This window comes from Pollachius pollachius (genome assembly GCF_949987615.1).
Source record: "Pollachius pollachius genome assembly, chromosome: 3".
Taxonomy (NCBI): domain Eukaryota; kingdom Metazoa; phylum Chordata; class Actinopteri; order Gadiformes; family Gadidae; genus Pollachius; species Pollachius pollachius.
Window position 1 is genome coordinate 4,152,251 of NC_136936.1, and position 9,000 is coordinate 4,161,250.

Here is a 9,000-nt window from a genome sequence, read left to right on the forward strand (position 1 = left end):
TGCATTCTAACAGAACATGGAGGAGTCCGGCTGTATGTCAGTCTGGCCGCATGTCAGACCCTGAGTCGCGGCCCCACCATTAGGCATCAGCCCCAGCGGAGAGCTTCCATTATGTTGTCCACACACTGGGTTAGATTAATGAGTTGTTGTTCCCGTGCCACTTGGCACGGCGGCAGGAAGTTGAATGATGAAAAGTGACTTTGTGGAGCGGGGGAAAGGTTAGACGGAGGAAGAGACATCTAAAGAGGCCGTCTAATTGATATTGGAAATGACAGTCCCGTTCAATACCGGGGGATTTAGAGTTCCTCTCCATGACATGAAGATAACCCAATGAATAAATAAATAAATCTCAGAACCGTGAACAGGCGTGCCAGCACTTTTAAACATTAGCATGGAAGAGTTCTATGAATGTAAACATCTCAATTTAGGTGGATTTATATGCAGATTCTTTACCATGCAGTCTACGCATGCACATTTTTCTAGACTACAATGTTATGCCTTTTAAATCTTCCCTTGCTGTTTAAAAACGTGGGGTTATTGAGCGCAGTCGGCTATATAATCTCATGTTACTGTGACCAGAATGCACCTTAGTGGCTTGTGTGTTCCTGCTGAAACTCATCGCGGTCGGTGGCTCTATGTGGAGCGGCCTGTGATGTCCATTTCAATTGATTCTGGAGCTCTGGATCCATAGCGAAGTCAACTCTCTCCCTCCCTCTCTCGCCTGCACGGAGGTAGGTGGGGAGGACAATTAGACACTGCGCTGCGGAATCCCCTTGTAAACAACCGCAGAGCACTTTTAGACTAGACCACTGCTTGTACGATGTTGAACCCCTCATGTATAATGCGTGTGGATTTGGGACAGAATATAAGGTTCGTTTTGAAGTGCAAAGAAATGCCTGAATGCGTTTCATTAAAAGCTAACCAGATTTAACGTGACAGGCCCTGTGTTAAAAATCTGTACTGCTCACCTTTGACAGTGAATTAAATCAGAGAAGGCTTATTTATAAACACTCAATGTCAGCGATGATGATGAAACACAAAGTTTGATTCTTCTTAATATAGAGGATGAATGAAACGCAGTGTCTGATGGAGAAGTCCTTTCATTAGCACTACTGGGATCTGAAATTATTTTTTTTACTCTTCGTACCTTGTCCCTCAAGAAGAAACAGCAGAGGCTTTCTGGGTAATTAGATTAAACCACCCTGGTTACACAACTGGTATATATATATATATATATATATATATGTATATATATATATATATATATGAAACGCTATAAGAGTTTGATGTGACACAGAAGGAACATCATGTGGAAAGAAAGCTAAAGTAGGACAGTTTCCTTAATCCGGCATTCAATGCAAAATTTAAACAAAGCTACTAATGCCTTGTGAACAAATTTGAAAGTAACTGCTCTCTAATTAAATTGTTGGCCTGTTCTATAATCCGCCTACGCTCTTCCATATAGGGCCCCGTATACAATAACGAAAACAATAACAAAAAACACCTCAAAGCCATTGGATTGCACTCGGACAGGAGACGGATGAATATTACATTTCCGTTATCGCTATATGAGAAGTGAATTCACCAGCAGAGGAATAATGAGTTGAGGCTGAGATGAATTGTTGTCATGATAACGCTGGTATACAGGGACTCCTCCATCGACAGGAGCTGCATCACTCTATAAATGGCTCCGGCAGTTGGTTCTGTTCTCACTCAACGTCGGTTACTAAGGAGCTAAAATGCTACCAGCATTATTTTATTTTAGCTGCCCTCGATAGATTTCCATATTAGAATAATCCTATCAAAGACAGTTTTTCTCCCCGGTGAATAAAACAGTTGTTTTATTCACTTTGTTTTATATTAGATCATAACGTTATATTCTGGTGATGGTGTTATCATATGTGGTCTAAATCGGACCACATATGATAACACCATCACCAGAATATAACGTTATGATCTAATAATGATTAATGAGTGTTTTTGGTTTCAAGACAATTAAGTGTCTGTATATATAGAGGTACCTTTTTTCTTTCTAGGTCAATGCGATATTCGCGCACATTACTCAAACAGGATCGGGACCCCAGTGCAGCAGGGAATAGCTTGACTAACATGATACTCAGCAGGGAGAATGTGTACAAAACATGTGTAATATATACAACATATACACAATCCACAATAGGACCTGAGAGACAACTCTGTGGCCTTTCCGATTGGATCATTAAAATTCAAACCCAAGTGTCATATTTCAACCACTCCGAGCGCCATCTGGGTTATACTGCGAGCTCACATTGTCATGGGCACAGCATGGGGTACCAGGGGACATTTGCCTGTAAACAGTATTTACTGCTATGTTAATGCAAACTTGTTTGGAGGTGTGGTGTAAAAGGGGGCGTCCTCCCTTTCCTTTCTCTGCCGCCCGCTGATGGGCCCTGGAAGCTATGGTCACCTTGTTGTTATTCAGAAGCCCAGGGGCCGTTGTACACACAATGGTAGCCTGGCTGGAGCCTTGCTCTCACCAGTCCCCCTTTACATAGAAACTCCCTGGCTGCTGGTTGTACCTGTAAACATCCCCCCCCCCTCCCTCCAGGACCTATAGACCCAGGGAAGGGTTAAGTGCAACACATCACATACAGCCTCGCCCGTTCTCTCCTGTTGGGTCGGCCGGCTCGGGCTGTAATTGGGGCAGATCAGATCTGTGTGATGAACTGTTGACAGAGGGCAGGGTCCTTATCTCCACTGTTATCACCAATCAAACATGCTCCGGTCTCCGTCCGCAGCCTCGGAGCAGCGGGTTTGTCTGTGTTTGGAGGCAAAACAAGTGGTTATGGAGAACTATGGTCTAACGAACACCGGACAAATGGGTGCAGGTGGGTCAATGAGAGGCAGGAATGGTGGAGCCCTTATCAAGATTTGGGCAATTCATGGTGGAGCCCCCTAATGATTATGCACTCCATAACTACAGTTATCAACGAAACATTCGTACAATAATGGAGCCATTTCCTTTTTATCTCGAATAATCCTGGTTATCTGTGTTTATGTCCACGGTTACGCACAGCAATTGGGCCAAGAAAATATTCGGCATTCTGCAGTCAGCTGGCGGCCAGAAAAAATGCATTGCAAAAGATTTGTTTTACACGTGGCAATTTCTGTTCGATCACGGCCCACTTGGATCAAGTTACCCCGTTTTTCCATAATACCATATTATTTCCACCTTACAGATCACATTAGCAGGTGAAAAGCAGGCTAAAGGGCCCTGCATCTGGCTCTGCTGTGGAATAAATCGGATCTCATTGGCATTCAGACACTGCATCTGTTTCTAGAAAGTCAAAAAACAGGAAACCACAAACTATTTATAGGCCACTAGAAATATGCCTTTCAAGAACACTTTGAATATGCTTCGCAAGAACAACAGCATTCACCAAAGCTCTAGTGTTTGGAAACTCTTCAACTGTCATTGTAAGAAAATAAACGACAAGCATACGTGGGCCAAGAAAACCACACCATCGTACCCAGTAGAGAGAATACGATTTGAATACAGTTTGTGACTAAGAGTTGCAGCCTGTAGTTGATGAGGGGAAAGATTATCACTGTGTTTTATTGATTCATTCTCAACAAAAACCCAAACACAACCTGACTGAAGTGTTAAGTTTTGTGATGGTGAAAGCATATTTTACCGTCAACAACTGTTTCGTTTAACTGTCACACAATCTTAAATGTTCCTATTGGGGGAATAAGCTAGGACATCACTTAAGCAGGATGTGAAACGCTGTGAGGACACAGAATCTTAACTATTGGTTTGAACTTCTGCCATTGTAACTTTATCACTCTTACAAATGTATCTTTGGCTTGTTTAAACTTACAGCTTCCTATGTTCCATTGAAGACTGTGTGAAATTACATTCAAAGAGGTTCCTCCTTATCGCAATGTGACGTCATGCACAATTAAAATGCATAATTAGAGGGACGGGACAAAGCACAGACTGTCATTTGAGCCTTGGGGATTCAGTTGGATCATGCAAAAGTGACAAACCACACTTGCCAGCTGTCTGGCAAGTGTGTTCATCGTAGCATTATCATGAGCTCATAAAAATATAATGTTAAAGTATGATATATATTGAGGTATAAGATGTCAGGATATAATGGTTTGAATTGTTTACCCTGCCAGTGTGCGGTCAAGTTGTTGTGGTTGGTGTTGCTGTTGTTGTTGTTATTGATGTTGTGGTTGGATTTGTCCTGCGTATCTGGAAACCTGTTCCTCCGCTAGATTCCATCTCAGCTTTTACCTCAGCATACGCATCACAAGACGGAGAAACCGAAATGCTACATGAATACGAGTAAGGGGTAAGGTTAGGGCTGGGCCAGGCAAACAATAGGCTACAAATACAATCTAGACCTGTTTGCTCTGTGCGGAGCCTACAGAGCTTAAAACACACCGTAGTAAAGCTTTGGCCCTAATCTTTAACCACAGTGCTTCATTCACCATGATAATAGGCTGAATGCAAACAGGTCCCCTTTTGTTTAATTTCAGAAATATTATCATCAGACATTTGGTTTGTATGTAGACAGCCAAACTACAAACGTCCCTGTTATTCGTTTCAGGCAAATGGTCGCCATGGGGTTGGTCTTATTGTTTTTCCTAAATAACATGTTGATTTAGTCATTTTATCATCATCAGATTATCATCTTCACATATTTTACGCAGAGGTCCTGAACGTCAGGTCATGATTGGTCTGATCTTCTAAACATGACCTTTTAACCCTCAAATACATGGAGACATTGTTTATGTTCCTGATGGTTCTCTCTCTCTCTCTCTCTCTCTCTCTCTCTCTCTCCCTTTCTCTATCATTTTGAATATGCTTCTCAAGAACAACAGCATTCATCAAGCTCTCGTGTTTGGAAACTCTTCAACTTTCATTGTAAGAAAATATATAGAGAGAGAGAGAGAGAGAGAGAGAGAGAGAGAGAGAGAGGGAGAGAGAGAGAACGTCCCTGTTATTCGTTTCAGGCAAAAGGCCGCCATGGGGTTGGTCTTATTGTTTTTCCTAAATAACATGTTGATTTAGTCATTTTATCACCATCAGATTATCATCTTCACATATTTTACACAGAGGTCCCGAATGTCAGGTCATGATTGGTCTGATCTTCCAAACATGACCTTTTAACCCTCAAATACATGGAGACATTGTTTATGTTCCTGATGGTTATCTCTCTCTCTCTCTCTCTCTCTCTCTCTCTCTCTCTCTCCCTCTCTCTATCAAGATCAAGAGGGTAATATAATCTGACCGTGCTTCACCAGAGCAAACCGTTGACAAACGGTGTATTCAACCACTGGCACATAGAGAAAAAACGATCGAACACCGCCTTTGAATTCAGACGACGCAACTGGAATACGTTGGATAACATAATCAATGGAAATAATATCATTTTTTTAATAAAAGTGCTGACTGAAGAAACCAAATCTGCTGTTGTGTTGATTTCCAAGGTGGATTTCCAAGCACACCACAGAAGGCCTACAGTAGTGTTGATACCACAGGCACCGGCCGATTAGCTGACAAACCAACAGATAATTTCAGGCTTGAGAGAGGCATAAAAACATGCAGACAGCCAACAGCTGTCTGCTTTGTGGCAGATTGGCCTATGTCTTCATGAATAATTTCTCTGCCTTCTCTCCCTGCCATGGAAATCTGTTGATGCATATGCAGCATCTAGGTAACCACAGGGGAAAAAACACAACATACACAGATACAACCTCACAACCAGTCTAACGTCCAGCCTTACGAATGGGGGCATGGCTTGACCAAAATTAATGGCTTGTGTTGTAACACATTGTAACACATCACACTTAATTTCTTGTAAAATTCGGTCCAATATTATAATATTCAGTCCATGCCTTGTAACGTTCTGTCCTAACATTGTAACATTATGTCCATACATTGTAAGATTCTGTCCTAACATCGTAACATTATGTCCTAACATTGTATCATTCTTTGCAAACACTGCAACTTTCTGTCCTAGCATCGTAACATTCTGTCCTCACATTCTAACATTCTATCCTAACATTCTAACATTATATTCTAACATTCTAACATTATGTCTTAAGATTGCACATTCTGTCCTAACATTGTCACATTCTGTTCTAACAACATTATGTCCTAACATTATGTAATTCTTTGCTAAAATCGTAACATTCTGTCCTAACATTGTAACATTCTGTCCTAACATTGTCACACTCTGTCCTAACATTGTCACATTCTGTCCTCACACTGTTACATCTCGCCAGACATTGTAACATATGTTTTAACAATGAAGCAGTCTATCCTAACACCCTAATGTCCTAATATTCTCTGTTTAAGTTTCCCAGAAGGCCTCTCAAAAAGCGACAAAACAGAGCATTTTTTCATTTATTCATGAGAGAAATATGACCTTGCTAACGGGCCTCATTGATTAACATGTCATAGTCCCACAATACAGGTTTGACTAAAGCATGCAATGTGAGCTGTCATGTTTTCATGTCGTGACATATCCTCTGACATCTTTACAGAATATTATTAAAGGTTAAGTATATTAAGTATTTACGTGTAACGTTAGCTCAAGCATGCATTCAGAGCGGAAGAATGGTCAAGGTAATATATTTGGCATCACTGCAGTAAGCAACATTGTTACACACCAAAGTATTACCCAAATTAGTATTAGGACATTAAGTTGTGAAGTGGGCATTAGTTTAGAGGACAACGTGTACTGAAGTAGGTTAGAATAACAGTATGGCTTCTTGAATAGCTACCACAGATGCGCATGCTTATCATGGATGTTCTGGTCTTTTAAATGCACATTTCAGTTTGTCCGAGATTAGAAAGTGCAGGTATCAGATCAGATTTCACTATGCATCTGACCTGCCGGGGAGCATTCCAGATCATTTAAAAAGGCCAAGTATTGAAGTAAAAAGGCCAACTATTGTGATAAATGATCCATGAGCCTAGGTTCATCCGTGTTCATGTTTTCTGATAGCTCGCTGTTCAAAGACAGAATACAAATGGCATTTGGAGTCAATGCAATTACTTTACACTCGTCGACCTAAAAATGATTCCCTCCTGTTTCCCTGGATCCGTTCCGGCCGTCCAAAGTATGCAGAAGAAGTTAAACCCCAAAGTCCTCTGATCGATTCTGTCCCCCCCCCCCCCCCCCCCCCCCCCCCGCTAACGGGGTAACTTAGGCATCGTCTAACAAGGCGCTCCAACAGCCAAACTGATTAACTAATGAAGCAATCATTGATCGCCAGCGCGCCAGGGCCTGCCAGCCGGGGCCGGACCGGGCCCATTAAGGGGCTCCTCCACTTCCACCCCGCACGCTAAAAATGTCAGGGTCGTTTACTGCTGGCCGCCCCGCTCTAAAACCCATTCTGTTGACCACTCATAAATCATCCCCAGACCGCGGGGACGGCTGTGGGACGGCCCAGTGGTTCTGTTTGGGTTCTGCGTGGGTGGAAGTGCCGGGGGGGGGGGGGGGCAAATCTTTTTTTCGTAGGATGGCAGGGGGAAGTACCGCCTTTTTCGCCTCTGATTCGCCTGTGATCGGTTAGAATGTCTCTCCTCCGATTGGTTATGGTGAGGGTTAGGTTTAGGGTTAACCCTCACCCTAACCATAACCCTAAACCTGACCCTAACCCTTTGCGCCCGGGGAACATAGGACCTGGGGAACATAGGGATGACCCCCAGACATGGCCCTGAATCCAATATGGCAGGCTCAGCTTTTACCTGTGGGGTGATGTAGTTATAGTGTGTTATGTATTAGCTACCAGAGGGTTGACTTTGGCAATGCATTTACATTTAGGGCGTTTAGCAGACGCTTTTATCCAAAGCGACTTACAATAAGTACATTTGTCAGAAATGTGGCAATGTGATCATTATTTTGATCATATCACGCATACTCTTGTATTCATGTTTCGTGTAGTTAGGCTAACGATTCGGTGGGATTCTACGCATTAATAACTTAACGAGAACGGAAACAGTGTCGTACAATAAGTCTTCTTTCAGCATTATCGTTTTAAGATATCCATGCCTTCCTACATTAAAGCAAGGATACATAAGTATGCAGCAGGCCCAATAGAGAGGACGATAAAACTAACAGTTCAGAGGGATATCTTTCAGTGTGCTGCATGAATGTCATGCTTACTCTTTCTTCCCCCAAAACGCATGAAACGCTCTTTGCATCCGTCCTGCCAGCAGGAACCATTGTCAAAAGAGGAACAGTCGTTCTTTCATCAAATGAAAGACACTGGAGACTGTTGCGTTGTCACCGATATGATTTGATGTATTGTAATTCATTATTCACCGTGGTATCTCCCTCCCCAGACCTGAAAATCCTCTCTCTCTCTCTCTCTCTCTCTCTCCATAAATGCATTGTCTCAACCGGCCGGGGCTTTCAGATGCATTTGTGTTTCCATCCGAGACCAAGTGCACTGCATGCGCTGTGTTGTTTATGTGTGTTGTGTTATGATATAAACAGCCCCTCACAACCATGTGCAGCTGTGCAGGCCACTACTCATATCTCATCGCGACTGCTCTGTTTGGGTTCAAGGCATGGTCATCGTTCAGTCTGAACACTCACACTTTTTTACTCTTTGGCACAAAATCCAGTCCCAACACACGTATAAAACACACACATATACACACAGAGACATACACTGTGGCGCACACACCCACACACACACTGTGGCAGGCACGCACGCACACACACACGCACACACAATGTGTCACGCGGGGACAACCACGCACTGAACAGAGATAAGAGTTCTCTCAACGGGAATGGAATTCCCCTCATGGTGTGAACTTTATATGACATAAGCTCCCTCTGTAACATCTGAGAGAGGCATGGAATGGAGATGGAAAAGACGAATAATATGTAAATTAAGGCATTAAAAATACTAACTAACGAGGAGACGCTTGCTTATAGCCTTTAGGCCCCGTAAGATTCCAGAAGTTGGACGTCGGCGTCGTTTATAGGC